The sequence below is a fragment of the Agelaius phoeniceus genome, chromosome Z (assembly GCF_051311805.1).
Source record: "Agelaius phoeniceus isolate bAgePho1 chromosome Z, bAgePho1.hap1, whole genome shotgun sequence".
NCBI classification, from domain to species: domain Eukaryota; kingdom Metazoa; phylum Chordata; class Aves; order Passeriformes; family Icteridae; genus Agelaius; species Agelaius phoeniceus.
In genome coordinates this window covers 88,533,667-88,550,116 of record NC_135303.1, presented here as the reverse complement: position 1 = coordinate 88,550,116, position 16,450 = coordinate 88,533,667, and positions in this window count along the sequence as shown.

Genomic DNA, 16,450 nt, shown 5'->3' with positions numbered 1-16,450 from the left:
GATGGAAATAATATACTTTCCCCTGACTAGCTTAAAAGCTCTGTCTGCAACTACCATGAAAAACAATAAAAAGAAAGAAGGAGATTTGGAGTTAATCACTTAAAGCGTTGGTTTCCAGTTAAAAACAACTGCAAATATTATCAATACTGATTTGATTTCACACTAATTTATGTATAGCATATTATTTGCATCTCATTAGTCATAGGTTTGGACAGGATAAATCATGTTGCAATTGCAAATAGAAGGTTGTGGAAGAAAAATACTACAGATTTATTTTGCCAGTAGGATTGTCTGATTGCCATTTTAAAAGTTTTCTGTTTTCAATGTCAAAGATATACTTTCTAAAGGCAAGTCATGTTCATTGTATACAAGGGGTAAATCCAACCTGGAATTTAATCTTTCAAGGTTTTTTAAGGCCACAAAGTTCTTCTCCCCTGATTGTGAAAGCTACATGGTTATTGGATATTGAGGTTACTACCATCAAAAGTTATCTCCAGTGTAACCACATTGAAATACCTTTGCATAGCTCTGATGACTTTAGCAGTACACAATTATGAAATATCTCATATGAAATCCAAGACCCCATTCTGAAGTAAAAATATATATCACAAAAAAGTAGGCATGGGGCTCTACAACATCTCAAAATATGCCTTTGATTGTATCTTGACCAATAGAAAACCAAATAAACCCCAAAATGAATAGAATACATATATAGAACATATATAGAATACAACCAACCAAACAGTAATATATCCTAAATTACATATACTTGTCTTACTAGTTTGAGATCTGGCCCACATTTTTTTTATTTTATTCCTATCTTTTAAAAAGAAAAATTCTATATTCAAAAACATGAGTCAAGATGATCTTGACCAATCAGCATGATCTTAAAAACACACTATTGTGCTGCACCATGTCTGCAAGAGAAAACTCTGAGCCTCTGGAGTCATGGTTTGAGAAAGGAGACATTGGTGCTCTCTACTTACCTATAGCTGAATCTTGCTGCTTCCTGCTTCGGCTGTAGATGCATGGATTCTACATCCCATATGTAGCTGAACATCTCTTTATATGTTACTAAGCGGGATGCAGATGAGAAGTACAAAACCCCACACAAGGAATGCTTCTCTCCCATCATTTCCAGGAAGCTCTGGTTTTCAAGAAAACATAAAAAAATCCCACAAACCAAGATATCCCAGAAACTAAGATATCCCACAAACTTTAATTATGCACTACACACCCTGTAGTGCATAATTAAAATAAAAACCTTAAAATTTTCACTACAGGTATATTATGTCTGGTGTCTTTATTAGTATTCAACTAAATGTTATAAACCAGTGAAGAAGTACTTTGAGCAGTATTCCCAGAAGAATCATTCATTCCTAATGTCTCCATTTTTTTCCACTGTGCTCCCATTTGTTATTTCCTTTAGCCTTTCTCCTTTTTTTCCTTTTGCATCTCTCAGGGTTTCCTTTGAGATTGTGAACTAAATAACCTTGTGTAACCAGACCCATGGCAGCAGTAAAATCAAGAGAACTAGTTAATACACATTTTTCTGACCAAAAGTGACCACTTGAAAGATAGAGGAAGAAGGAACTTGTATTTCTGAAATCCTGAGGGACTTTCCTTAGGGTTACAAGGGACTTCTATCCTTCACTCAAGATTTAGAGTCACAACCCACTCCTAAAAGCATATTCTTCATAAATGAAAGGTGAGTGAAGTAGATACATGGCCTTCAGGGAAGCTCTAATAAGATCAAAAGACTGGGAAACTCAAATTTACTTCCTTCCTGCTGCAAGGATTCAAGCCATCCTTATAAAATACAAGTAAGCCCAAACACCAGTTCTGTGGATTATTTTGAGGGGGAAAAACTCACTCAGAAACTTGGCTTTAAATACAGGAAAGAAAAAGATCTGTCTTCAGTCATCCCTTCATGATCTTAAGCATTATTTGCTAAGGGCCATTTTTTATAAAATACTGATGGTTGCTGTATGAATGACCTTCATGGCTTTAAAAGAACGTTTCCATAAAATGCTCAGCCCACATATTCCTGAAAGAGTCTCAGAGTGTTCTTGAAACATATCCATAAGACAGATATGGACAGCAAGACAGCAAGCACTATGTGATGGGAAACAATGTTTTCTTTTACAGCGCAGCAGTTTTATGGAGGAGAAGAATGGTTTGCCTCTTTGGCTCAAGGTCTTGAATTCATGTGCCTTCTTTTCTGGGAGATAATTCTAACTATTGTGTTATTGGGTACTCTTGGGTTTATATCCTTAGAGTCTCTTTCTTGAAGTTATTCCACTTTGCAAGATAAAATGAAATATTCATCAGGCCAGACAGAAAGAATGAATAAGCAAGATTCTTTTGTCTGTTGGGTTGGGTAGTCATGTGGGAGATGAACACATGGGTTCTGGTCCCTGGTCCAATAAATACTTAATACGTATCAATGTATAACTCTGGGAGCAAGTCCTTCACACAAGACAGGCAGAGACATGCATGTTTTGTGAATCTCGGGAGGATTTAAACATAAAATAGATATCTCACTCTGTCAAGACCAGAGTTCTTGGCATGCTCAGAGCAGAACTTTAGATACCAAGGGAACTTCTCTGTCAGAAATACTCATGAGTTTGCAGTGCAGCAGCTTTGAAAATCTGAACTTTAAAAATGAGAATCTGAGGGTTTTAGTGGACTTAATTCTAGGTGTTATAATTTTTCTGCTGTTTTTATTAAATTTATTTTCTCCTGAGACATAACAGTTCATGTTGGATTGAAGACTTGAACTTCCAGCTATTGAGCAAAACCATGGTAGAATACACAACCACCTTCCCTATTTTGGTTCCCAAAACATGTGACTGTAAGGAGGAACAATTACATCACTACATTATGACAAACAATTTCCCTGCTCCACCGTCCAGGAAGTCCCCATTACAGCCAGAGATGGAACCTGCCTACACAGCTGAATGTCCAGGGCTACAGCCATGCACCCACGAGATGATGGCCAATTGCCTCTCTATTTGCAGGAGATATTTAATGGTTTTGCTACCTAACATCACAGAAGGTCAGCAGGGAGATGGATGGTGATAAACTAACAAGCAAAATTGTTCTAACAAAGCATCTGTGAGCAACTGCTTGATCAAAATGACAGACATCAATCAGAATAATAACTTCAAATATGAGATTTTCAATTAGCGAGGGAACATAAATAAATGCGTCTGGAAAATAAGCATAAGGGATTTGGGAAGGAGACAGCACATACATAACAAAAGAAAGAGAGAGAGGCAGCAGGAAGAGAAACGGACTGATATACACAAAGATATGTGCACAGAAGCAGACTTGCAAACAGGTCTGCTGGGAGATGCACAAATAAACAGAAGTATTACAAATATTGTCTCTGGCTTGCACACAGGAAATTCTTGCTACAGCAAAGATTTTAAACTGCACTTTGCGTTTAAAGGTAGAAATAATAAAAAAAAAAAAAAAACAAAAAAAAAAACCCCAAAAAACCATCTTTTTCTATATATTGCTTTGCCTTCCAAATTTTTCTGTGGCATGGAAGTGTTTGTAGGACATATTTGGTACTTGGTAAGGCTGCACCTTGAATATGGTCTTCAGTTTTGGGCCCCTCAACACAAGAAAGACACAGAGGTGCTGGAGCATATCGGAGAAGTATAATGAAACAGGTGGAGGCTCTGGAACACCAGTCTGGTGAAGAGTGACTGAGGAAGCTGGGAGGGGGTCTCAGCCTGGAGAAAAGGAGTCTCAGGGGGGACCTTCTGACTCTGCACAATGCCTGACAGGAGGGGGCAGCTGAGGGAGTTGGGCTCTGCTCCCAGGAAACAGGGACAGGACAAGAGGACAGAACCTCAAGCTGTGCCACAGCAGGTTCAGGTTGGATTATAACAGTTTTTTTTTTCCACTGAGAGGGGTGGACAGGCTACCTACCCATGGATGTATTGGAATCTTCATCCTCAGAAGTATTCAAAAAACAAGTAAATGCAGCACTTGAGAGTATTGCTAAATGGTAAATTCATGATTCTGGGTTAATGGTTGGACTTGATCTTAGAGCTCTTTTGCTACCCTAATGATTGCCTGATTCCATATGCTTAGCAGAAGTATAATCACAGCAATGAGCATATTCAGAATGAGTGCCTCTTTTGTCATTTACTTACCTCTGAGGTTGTCATTTGCCTTAGTGCAAAATGCAACCTGATCAAAATGACAGCATTTTACTTCTGATTTGCACAGGATGACGGGCAAAGAGGTCTCAAGTTGCATAGCTCCAAGAAAACAAAAAGGATCACCTCCATTTCAGGAAAATCTTGATGTGCAGGTTGTTGAAAAATGTATGTCAGGGAAGTTATGTAGTGTACAGATTTGGTCCTTGTACTCCCATCAGAACTAAGGCAGGATACTAAGATAGATGAAGTTTTGGTATAGTATGCCATGGTCACTCTAATTTCTGTGAGGAAACTCCGAACTAGTGTGTGGGCCTCAAGGATGATGGTGAATAAAACACAGCCTCTTCAAAGCCTCTCTACTATGACCCTGTTTTGTATGGTGCCATTAAGTTTCCAAAAGATGAGTATTCTTCTGAAATGTACTGATATATTTAGAGATGACTGTAAAAGAGGTGAAATTCAAAAGCCTGGAAAAGAATACAGGAGAAAATTAGGTTTATAATTCCTGCTGTAGAAACTCATCAGACAAAAACACCCAAAACAATCCCTCCCCAAAAAACTCACAGAAGGACTCATTTAACAAGCTTCCTTGTATGATTCAAGCCCTGATTGTTCATGTTCTATCAGTAGCATAATTAAAATATCATTGTGGAGAGGTGGGTGGGAAGGGAAAGGATCACTGTTATCTGTTGTCAGGTGATTCAGAGAGAGGTGAGATTTCTTTGTGAAAGTGATACTTATTTCAGAAACAATAACTTTGGTGTCCTGATTCAGACAAGGACACTCATTATTATCAATGTCTTAAGACAAAGATACATGAAACTTTTGACAGGTTAGGTAAAGAAGGAGTTCCTCTGTGTCTCATTCAGGGTTTGAATAGCCTTTAATTTACGAAAAAAAAAATCTGATGGAGGTAAATTTAGACCACATATGTGCTACAGGTGACTCTATACTCAGAATTTTATGTCATAAGCAACATTGAATGCAAGTGTATTAATTAAAGGGTTTGGAAAATTAAAATACTTTATGTTACCGGCCATCTGCAAAGTGAAGTAGACTGGAAATAGGTGGTGAAAATGAAAATATCTGCTCCTTGCATTTTATCTTATGTCTTCTAAACAATCATTTCTGGAGATTTAGCAGACTGAATAGAGACAAATCCAAATCAAAGAATAAGAGACCTTGGAGAGTTCAGAGGAGGTAAAGATATAAGGTCTGACAGCTGAGGAATACATCCCGGAAAAGAAAAAAAGAGAGAGAGAAAGAAAGAAAGAAAGAGTACTGTCAGCAGGACACTGCAAAAACATTTGAATAAAAGCAGTAAGTCATTAAGAGCTGTTGATGAAGAAAGAGGGTAGATTTAGATCTATGGGAAAGATGGGAGTTTTCGATAAATATTGGGAAGAAATTCTTTATTCTTAATTCTTCTCTCTGAGGGTGGTGAGGCCCTGGCAAAGGTTGCTCAGAGAAGCTCTGGCTGTCCCATCCCTGAAAGTGGTCAAGGCCTTGTTGCATTGGCCTTGGAGTAACCTGGGATAGTGGAAGGTTTCCCTGCCCATAGAACAGAGTTGTAACCAAATGATCTTTAATGTCCTTTTCAACCCCCAAAAATTTCTATGATTTTATGTTGAATGCTGTTGAATGTCAGTTTGTATGAAATTAACTGATATTGGTAAATCATGTACTGGACAGGTCCACATAAAGTCAGTGAAATTACCAGAAACCTGTGTGACAAGATAAGAAAACCCATGTTGTACCACAGAAATTCATAGGTTTCGAAATTCATAGGTTTCAGATGTATAACATGTCACTTAGCAATACCCCACAGTCCTTACAAAGAAGTCAAAATGCAGCAGCTATAACCAGATTTATGTGGTTTGTTGTCATTGACTCATACAGTGTTGAATGAATCTCCCATAATTTAAGAATTATTGATTTAATTTTGTCCTTGTTAATTCTTGTGGGTGCCCCTGACAGGTCAAATAAAATATTTGGTCCACCATTTTGACTTATCTAGTTCTATTTGTGATTATGGTTTTCTTTTTTCTGTAGTGGGGTGCTCACCCTGTTTTATGCTAATTATCTGTCAAAGTGTCTCACAGCTCCAGAATTTGGTTTCCCCTTGAGCAACTCTCAAGTTTATTAGTTTGACCTTATCAAGCTTCTTTTAAGGCAGCTCTCAACGTCAGTCCAAAGTTACAACTGCCCTTCATTCTTATTTTCACAGTTACAGCTCTTCCCCACTCCTCATTATTAACCCTGAATACTGAGTCTCTCACTTAAAGCATCTCTCAAAATCATAGGCATTTGTGGTACAGAAGGAAGTGAAAGGATGGAAATGTGTGGGAAAATCAGGGCTTCTCTCTCACACACTTTATTTTTGGTTTCCTTCTGTCTCATACCTCAACCAGGCACACCAATAAATATTTCCCCCCAAATATGGACTTGTGAATCTCAGAGGGAGAGCAATCAGTGGCCTGCACAATCACCCATCTTGTGCTTTTTTGTTTCAAATATTTTTTTAAAGCCTTTGTTTGTTTTAGCTGTAGCAACAGCCTTCCTTGCAGCAGAAACTGTGGATGAAGGGCAATTTCCTGAATCCCAGACCTCACCTCAGCTCTTTGATAGTATGTTATTTATATATGTGCTTAAAAATGCATACATGTAAGAGCTACAGCAGCATTGATGAAATGTGTTGTGCCCAAATGTTCATGCTACTTTGTCTTGTCCCTTTTTTCACATTACCTGTGTTAGAAAAAGAAAATAAAATTAAATCATAATGCGCTTTAGTTGCACAAAACTTATTTCACTAACATCCTCTGCCTCAGGATAATGATCTGGATCTTCTGAATCATAACTCACACTGTGGAAATCTTCACTTTTGCACATATTGCTAGATATTTGCTAGACAAGCTTTCATCCTGCCCTTAGATTTTTTCACAGTCCTGCTGTACTGTGTTTTAAGGAGATCTTCTTCCTATCCCATAACACCTTGTTGCATAACACCATGCTTTTCTAAGTTAGGGTGATCATTTCAAATAAATGTTTGTTTTTTGTAACTTACTCTGAAAGCATCTCAGAAGTTCCCTTTCATTGTTTGTCTTCAGAAATCTAGGCATATAAATTAAAGAACCCATTTCTGTATTCTCGAAGAAAGTTTCCCTGTTAGTCAGCTTTAGCCAAGCAATGCAGATCCATTCCTTTTCATCTCTCCTCATGACTCATTGCCTTCAACTCCTTGATGATTTTGTTTACTTTGCTCTGAAACCTATCAAATTTTGTACATCTGACATAGCTTTCTTTTTTTTTCTTTTTCTTTCTTTCTTTCTTTCTTTCTTTCTTTCTTTCTTTCTTTCTTTCTTTCTTTCTTTCTTTCTTTCTTTCTTTCTTTCTTTCTTTCTTTCTTTCTTTCTTTCTTTCTTTCTTTCTTTCTTTCTTTCTTTCTTTCTTTCTTTCTTTCTTTCTTTCTTTCTTTCTTTCTTTCTTTCTTTCTTTCTTTCTTTCTTTCTTTCTTTCTTTCTTTCTTTCTTTCTTTCTTTCTTTCTTTCTTTCTTTCTTTCTTTCTTTCTTTCTTTCTTTCTTTCTTTCTTTCTTTCTTTCTTTCTTTCTTTCTTTCTTTCTTTCTTTCTTTCCTCCATAACAATCTATAAAGTGGAAGGACAACAATTTTACCTTCTCATACACTACTTTTATGTCTATATTTTTGAACTGTTCTAGCTTACTTCTCTGTCCCTTCCATCAAATTGCTCCAATCTGCTTCAATGCCATTTTCCCTTCTGTTCAATCATATCCATCCCTTCATTTTCCTTCAAAAGCAAAATAATAGGGTCACCTACGACCAATGATTCTGTGGCATTAAATTGTAGACAAATATCAGACAAAATGGGTCCCATATGTCTAGAAATCAGCAGGAGACAGCAGTGATCAAGAAGTTTTCTGCTTTCTTCCAGGCTTTAGCTTGATGGTCTACATTTATGATGATGGATACAAACCCCAGTGAGTTGGGATTTTCAAAGGCTAATCACCTGTCATATTTAGCAACTGAAGTATGGCAGAGTTTTCTAGACTGTGAATTCATTCATTAAAATAAAGGTGAAAGTTCAAGTTTTATGTGATAGCATTATAGCTCCTCCTTAATAAATGTATAATTAGATAACTATAGGAAGATTGTATATACAGAAGATAATAATCCATTTAATGTGTTGACTGTCTATACTTAATTATGATAATCTCAGTGTGCTGTTAAATAGACAAGCAGGACAAAAGCCTCCCTTAGAGAATTGTCAGTAGTATTTTAAGAGCTGATATAGTTTACCTATAATCCTCCACTAACTCATTAAAGTCCAGGCATTGGCCTTTTTTTTCTTTCTATTTTCTGTTCTAATTAGTCCTTATTTCCCTTTTTTAATTCACATACTGACAGCTTGTATTTCTTCAGGACAAAAAAATAACCATTATTATTAACATTAATGAGTGATTTTCATACCTATCCAGGGCTGAAGGGCTCTCTGAATTTGATTTGGAGTGCTAAAATAATGGCTTGTGTCTTCATCTTCTTTGGTTCTATGAAAGCACCAAGAAGAAAAAGCAAAATAACAAATAAAATTCAAAAAGAATAGTTAGCAACCCATAGGAGAGCCATTACAATCCATAAATGAGGGTTAAACACTTAATCTCTTTGTCTTTTTATGTATGAAGTAAAACGGATAGAACTCCCACACATTTTTTTCCTCCAGCCACTTTGAATATTGTTCACTCTTGTTGTCAGCTTTGCCGGTGATAAAAGGTTTATTCCACATATTCCCAGGCGATGGTGGAGCAAAAAGTATACCTAATGTGGCTGTCCAATGCATTGACATTCATATTTAGTCTCTAAAGTCAAGTCATTTCGGAGGAAAGGGGAGTACAATTTGCTATGTAATGCACTGAGACAATCCTATATCTCTGACTGTGTTTCATGACAGATCTTATAAAAGATCGTAAATTACTATCTGTTGAAATATATGAATTTAATGGATTTCATTAATGCACACACCTGCACATAAAAGATTTTGCAAGCCAGAAGATATGATCAGTCAAACAGCTTTAATAGTTATTAATTATAGTTGCTCACTATTTATTCCTCACCAACATAGAAATGTTGAGGTATTTTAATACCTATGCTCTTGGATGGCATGCATAAAACAGGGAAACAGTCCTTTTCTCCTGTGCAATCAATTGGCCTGTTAACCAATGCTTTAAACTCTCTGTTAGGCATTTTCTGAGGCAGGAGCCTTATTTTTCTCCATATGCTTCAGAAAAACACAGACAGATTTCTGCACAAAGCTTTCTGCTCTTCTGCTTCTGCGTCATTTAGGCTGAATCCAAAAATCTTCAGTTTGGATTTAACTTTGCAAAAGATTTCAGTATTTGTTTCGGTATTCATTACAGGTCATAGAATCACATAATCCAATCCTAAGTCAGGTTGACTGAGAGCTGGATCCACAGGATCATGTCCAGGTGGGTTTTGAGTATCTCCAGAGACAGCTCCACAACCTCCCCGGACAGCCTGATTTAGTACCTTATCACCCTTACAGTACAGTTCTTCACACCCAGATGAGATTTTCTGTTTCATTTTCATTTTCAGTTCCCAATGCCTCTTTTCCTGGAGTCTGGCCCCATCCTTTGGACAACCCCATTCAGATACTTACACACACTCAGGAGGTTCCCTCTCAGCCATCTCTTCTGGAGGCTCCTCAGCCTTACCTTGCAGAGAAATGCTGCACATCCTTCACCATCCTGTAGCTCTCTGTTAGACCCACTCTAAAAAATCCTCGTCTTTGTTGAGCTGGGCCCTCACTTTTACAAATGCACCCCAGGATGCCATTGACCTTCTTGTCCCTCAGGGCACCCTGCTGGCTCATGGACAGCCTGTTGTCCACCAGAACACCCCCAGGTCCTTCTCCACAGAGCTGCTTTCCAGCAGGTCAGCCCCAGCCTGTGCTGGTGCCCAGGGCTGTCCCTCCCCAGGTGCAGGACCTGCACTTGCCTTTGCAGAACTTCATTAAATTATTCTCTGTCCAGGTCTCCTTCTGGTCCAGGTCCTGCTGTCCAAGTAACATGAGATGCTTCAAAAAATAAATCCATACTGGTTTTGCCTCATAAAATTATGCTCTAATCCTAAAACACTAAAATAAAAAAAAAAGAAAACTTCAAAACTCAGGTGTTGAAATCAATAAAATAACCCTAGTAGGGCACAGTAGATTGGCTAAAAATTTACAAACCTACAGCATTACCACAACAGTGCCAAATTCAATTAAAAATGTATCAAAAGTGCTGGACCAAGAACCCTATCTGCCAAACAGGGATGTACTGTAAAACATCCCAGTGACTCTGGCTTCTGCAGCTTGGAATTAACACTATGAAGCAAATGAATAAACACGTGCAGCCAGCTGAGAAAGATTTTAAGTATGCTCCTACCTCATGTTCTGTGACTACCTGTAACAAAATGAAACACTGAGACGGTGTAGCTGCAGCACATTGGTTCTTGGAGGAAAGGCATCTACCCCTGAGTTCCAGCTTTGTTTTCTAAAGTGTAAAAGAGATTCTTTCCATGTAGTTGTGAGTTTTAAAGGGCTTTGAGATATATTGGCATAAAAAGAAAGACGCTGTTTGTAATTGCAGCGTTTCTTAGCCCCTTGGATAATCTACATTTTACTAAAATTTCCATATTGTATATGAAAGTGCAAATATAAGGTAAAGAAAATTTAAGGTTGAAGTAAAAAACCCTTTACTTTGTTCAAAAGCCACAATTATGCAAGTGAATGTAGCAATGAAGCAATGCAACAAATTATATATTACATACATGCTGGCAAAATTAGACATTAGATCAGAATATCAGTTACTCTTCTATTGTCCACCTCCATATTCTTATGTGACAGAATATATAAAATAACAACCTCCACCTCCCAAGAACATAAAACTACTATGTGTTATAAATGGTGCTAAATTGTGAAAGAAATCATTACCGAAATTGTTATCCCAATTGACATTTGTTATTTGTCTTGTGTCCTTTCATCCAAAATTGAATTATATATTTCTCAGTTTGCTTATGGTCCAATCTTTTGCTGGATTTCTTTGTATGGGCTTCTTTTTGCCCTGTATCTTTACTAAATGAATAGTAGTTGAATATATTGTTGTACATAGATATACTTCCACACAATCTACAACTTATTAGTTGTTTTTATAGTTATAGGTTTTTTTTATTTTTTATTTTACCATCTTAAAAAATGTCAATATATGCATTTAATTGCTGACCCACATGGCATGCAGTGAAGGCAATGGCCACACAATGTTGGCTTTCACCAAGCTTGAGCTTTTGACCTGTACTTTGGATGCTGAGCACCCACAACACTCCATTTCTCTACAAATTATTGCCCAGACCTCCTGAAATTAAGGAAGAAATAGGCATTGCTGAACACAGTCAAAACGGGCATTTCCAAAATTAGAAATCACTTGGAAAATTCAAGCACCATTGTGCTGGCCAGCCTGAATTACTAACTTGTCAAAGGGCAAGGAGGTGGAAAGAAATGGGTTTCTTAACTTCAGGGATTGCACTCATGACACTTGACCATAGAGAATGTTAGCTGTGGACAGCAGCAATGGTGATAAAAGAAACACTTGATCCTTACTTATGATTAGGATCCCTAACCAAAAATAAATTATATTTTTTAAGGTGTTGGTGATTTTTATTTTTTTTAAAGATTATTGAACTTTAAACAAGTACTTGCATGGCCTCTGTCAGGAAGCCTCCGAGTGTCTGGGCCTTTCAAAACTTTAAGAAGAGACAGACACAAAAACTTTAATAACACCAAGTCACAAAAAGTACCTGAGTAGATGGCTCAAAGGCCATTGTTAGAGCTAAAGTTAGCTATTCTGCAGCACTGCTATTCACTCTATGTCCTTGCTTCATAATGGTTGGTATAAAATGCTCCTTTCATTTGGAGTGAGGAGAATTTTTAACTCAGGAAAATACTGTTCCCTGATGGAAAAGACAGGGTTTGCCCTACATTATTATATGTTACAGTATGTTGTGTTCCATTACGTTATATCACATTACTCCATGTTAAGTTTTAAGGTTTTTGTGCTGTGTTTTCTCTCTGAAACCTTGGTAGAATTTCGTGTTCTAGTACAAAAGAGATCTTGAGAAGTACTTGAAATGGAATTATGTTACAGTCAAATCAGATATATTTATAGTTAAGTATAGCCTTTCACACTTTCCTAAATGTCAGTCTGGATATGTGACATTATTTCCTGACAATAGGAATGATTCAGAAACAGATCTGTATATCTCATTAATACTGAGAGGTGGAAACATCACCTAAAAGTGCTCCTTATTTTTTCTATTTTGGAAATAAATTGATTGGGTCACTCTAGAGCAAGACTTTCCACTTTGTTATCACAGTGCAGGAAGAATTTTATTCATCAGACCGTGGAAGACTGTTACAAGGAGAAACCATGATGGTGAGGAGATCTGGCAGAATGGAAATATTCACATGATGTTCTAGCACAAACTACAAGATTGGGCTGTACAATGAAAATCTAATAGATATGCACAGTGAAATTGTTCTTCCTAAACATTCAACAATCAAACAGGTTATCAGTAAGGTTAAAAACATTCTCAGAAGAAATTATCTCATTGCAAAATCTGCTTTTGCTGCTTTGTTCACCTTACCACTTCCATTTTAAGTTGTCATTTGCAGCATATTTCTTCATTCTTCAAATTTCAAAAAATCTACTCATCTTTTAAGCACAAAATTAGTCCAGTTCTTTTAAATGGAAGAAAATGTGCAGCTGATCCTCAGCTAGCATAAACCGACATAGTCTCATTAAATGTAATTAATCTACTCCAATTATCGTTATCTGAAGTTCAAGACCTCCAATTGAAATAATGTTTTCATTGATCTATTAAATGAAAAAGAAAAAACGTCTGTCTATATGTCCAGCTGTGTAGCTATCTGCAAAACACTCTGCTTACACAGACACATATTTTTCATTAAATAGTTGGTCAAAGGCTGTTGCATTCTTAACAAATTTTTTATCCTCATGATTCCTGCCTATTTTTAGACAACACTGGAAACAAACATATCTTTTCATCATGGAGGTCTGGCAAAAGGAAGGAGGGTGTGAAGGGAAGATGAAAAGGGAACCCAAGTCAGTATTTTATGTTAGAGTCTCAGTAGGAATATACTTTACTTTCTGATCAGGTTGTTGGTAGTACAAGGTTAAGAGGGATGAAAAAGAAAAAGAGTGGGAAAAATTCTCCTTTACTCTTAAAGTATTTCTTTTCATTTAGCTTAATTAACGCAGGAGAAATTTTGTCATGGTTATTTGGAAACATTGCTGAAATTTCTGTTATTAATTTTCTTCTGGGGAAGAGGGAGGAGAAAGAGAGTAGAGAAACAATGAACAAATCTATAATTCTTGTGTAGGCAGTGGCATATCCACACATTGCCACTGAACGGGTACAGCACTGTACTAAGAATCAGCACAAAAATTCTACTTCATTAAAAATCCCATATACATCCTTAAATTAGTTAAGAAAGCACATCACTTAGAGTTCAGCTCCCCCCATTCCCCAGTATCCCTTAGTTACAGTGCTAATAAATACTTTAATAGATTAGCTAAGATTAGAGAAGAGTGACAGACAATACTGGCTGCAGTCTGAGGTTGCTTAGGAGTTTGGCTACATAAATTATGCATAATGTCAGAATTTTATACACATCACTGGAAATTTCCTTTTTTTCCACATTTAGACAAGATCCTGGGGATATCCAACAAAAGGTTTATGTTACTGTCACTAATTTCATTGGAGGAAATCAGTGCATTGCAGGAAAAAAGTCCACAGCTTGTGTTGGGAGGTGGCCCTGGCATGTAACCAGCTCTAGATGTCAGAAGGGCTGGACCAGATGACCTCCAGAGACACCTGCCAACCTCAACCTTTCAATGATCTGTGAAAACTCAACTCAAGACACCTTTTTTGCACTCTCGCAAGTTGTTATTTTTGTCTTGTGCTGAAACTTGGAAGGATAGTGGCCTTTCTGGAAAGACATTTTTGCTTTTATATATTTTACGTATTTATTTGCCGTACAGTAATCTGGTTTTCAGTGCATTCTGTCAGCAGGTGTGTTGGAAAAGTCCGTCTTTTTATTTGTAGAGTAATGAAGACAACCAGTCTTTAACAGTTTATTTTCAGTGAGAAAAAAGTTTATGACATTAGATTTCTATTTCATAATGCTCATATTTATGACAGGCAGTAAAATCATACAGTGAGTCTTAATGCAAGTGTTATTTAATGGCACCAGAGTTGCCAGGCATTGTGTACTGTGGTATCCACAAAGCTAACACTGCAACTCTCAGCATTTCTAGAAAACATAGTGAAAAGCCATTTGTGGGATTTTCTTCACTGTGTTTTGTAAGACAGTGCTGTTCATATATTTTTCCACAAATAGGTTAAAAAAAACCCCGGGAAACTGTATCAACAGAATAAAACATTCTACCTGAAGTGCAGCTGCATCCCTTCAGCTGAAGGGTGGCCAGGCTATTTCTACCCAAATTAAAATAATAGAAAGTAAAGTCATTAGACCCTTCTCTGAACACATACAAAAAGAGAGCAAAGAGCTTCAGTTTCAATTCCAACATAATGGATGCAAAAGGTTTTATGAAATACTTGTTTATACGCATTTATTTCAACATGAGATTTAAATTAAAAACAAGTCTTAAGCCCTAAAGCTGCACAAAATCCTGATTTCTACCAATTTCAATTGCAATTAGCTGCTCATATATTTATATGGTGCTCTTTAGAAGTATTTATGTGTTATATACTGACTGCTCCTCTAGCATTAAGAGAGGTTTGTCTGGTCCAGAAACTAGTGAAAGAAAAAATAAGTAGTGGTGTGCTCAAGAGTTTCGGAATCCTTATCGTAACATATGCCAGGAAATTCATGCAAATACTGCATTTCTATGCCCAGATCTGGTCACTGCATGTGTCAAATGGATAGTCAGTGAAGCACCTACCTGGATCAGATCATATTATACACTCTCCAAGGCTTGGACTATATATGTATATTTTGTCTTGCACAATACTGAGCAGATGGAACTTGATTGTCAAAAGCCCTCAGCAGCCAATATGCTGAGTACTTTGTGAAGCCTTTCCTGTGGCTGAAAAGGGGAAAAAAGAGAGTAAAGAGTACTTTACTGCCTCAATTACAGTCCACTCTTAATGGGCTCCCATCTAGACAATGCACTGCCCAGTCTTTGAATGGGAAAAAAAAAATAAAACAACAAAACAACACTTTTGTTTCTTTCTGGTTTATAAGATGTGTCAATAACCCAGTCAAGCATAATTTCTTCTTATGGACAATTTGTATAAATGAAATATAAAAATAGACATAGAGGTCTATGTCAATGCATATGTATTTGTGTGTGCTTGTGTATGTACATATTCCATCTGTGTATATTTTTAAATATGCAAACAGAATCCTTTTTACTCTCTCAGTAGAAGTTAGCAACAGCTTCCCATAGCAACAACTCACGGATAAAGATTCTCACATCAAACCAAATTGTACATCGAGGACACTGCTCACTGTTATGCCAGCATTATAGGTCTGATTTAAATCCACAGAATTAAGGAGTTTCCCAGTGCAAGTCTAACCTCACCTCACCAGGCTGTGATACAGCTACACATATGGCAAATAACATCATGTTCTCTTTTTGACATATAGAAATGAGTTACAGAGTGAATGGCAGGTTTTATGCCAAATTTCCTGACTTTTGTGGGTTTAAATCTTCCCCAAAATGTTAATATTATGGAAACTACTGTTTTGATATTTGAGGAGACACACAGTCCTTCTGGACGCAGCTGCATTCTGTTTCTCTTGGTTTGGGGGAATATCTTCTCCTGAACAGTCAGCTCAATTGAACAGCATAAAATAGAAAGATATTTCCTTCTGGCAGAGGACAGGTGGAAATTTTATGCTCCAGGACTGTTCAATAATGATCTTTGGCTGTATTCATAAACACAGACACAGCAGCTAGCTATTAATGTAGAGATATGCAACATGGAAAATATAATTCATGACCCTCCACCCTTTCACACACACTCTTAATTAGCAGAAACTCTTCAACATTGTCAGCACTGCATAGCACATGGTTTCTACCTCAACTTTTTTTTTTCAGCCCCTAAAAAGAAATGAACTTAAAACCATGTTTCATTATCTGACACAAGCAGATGC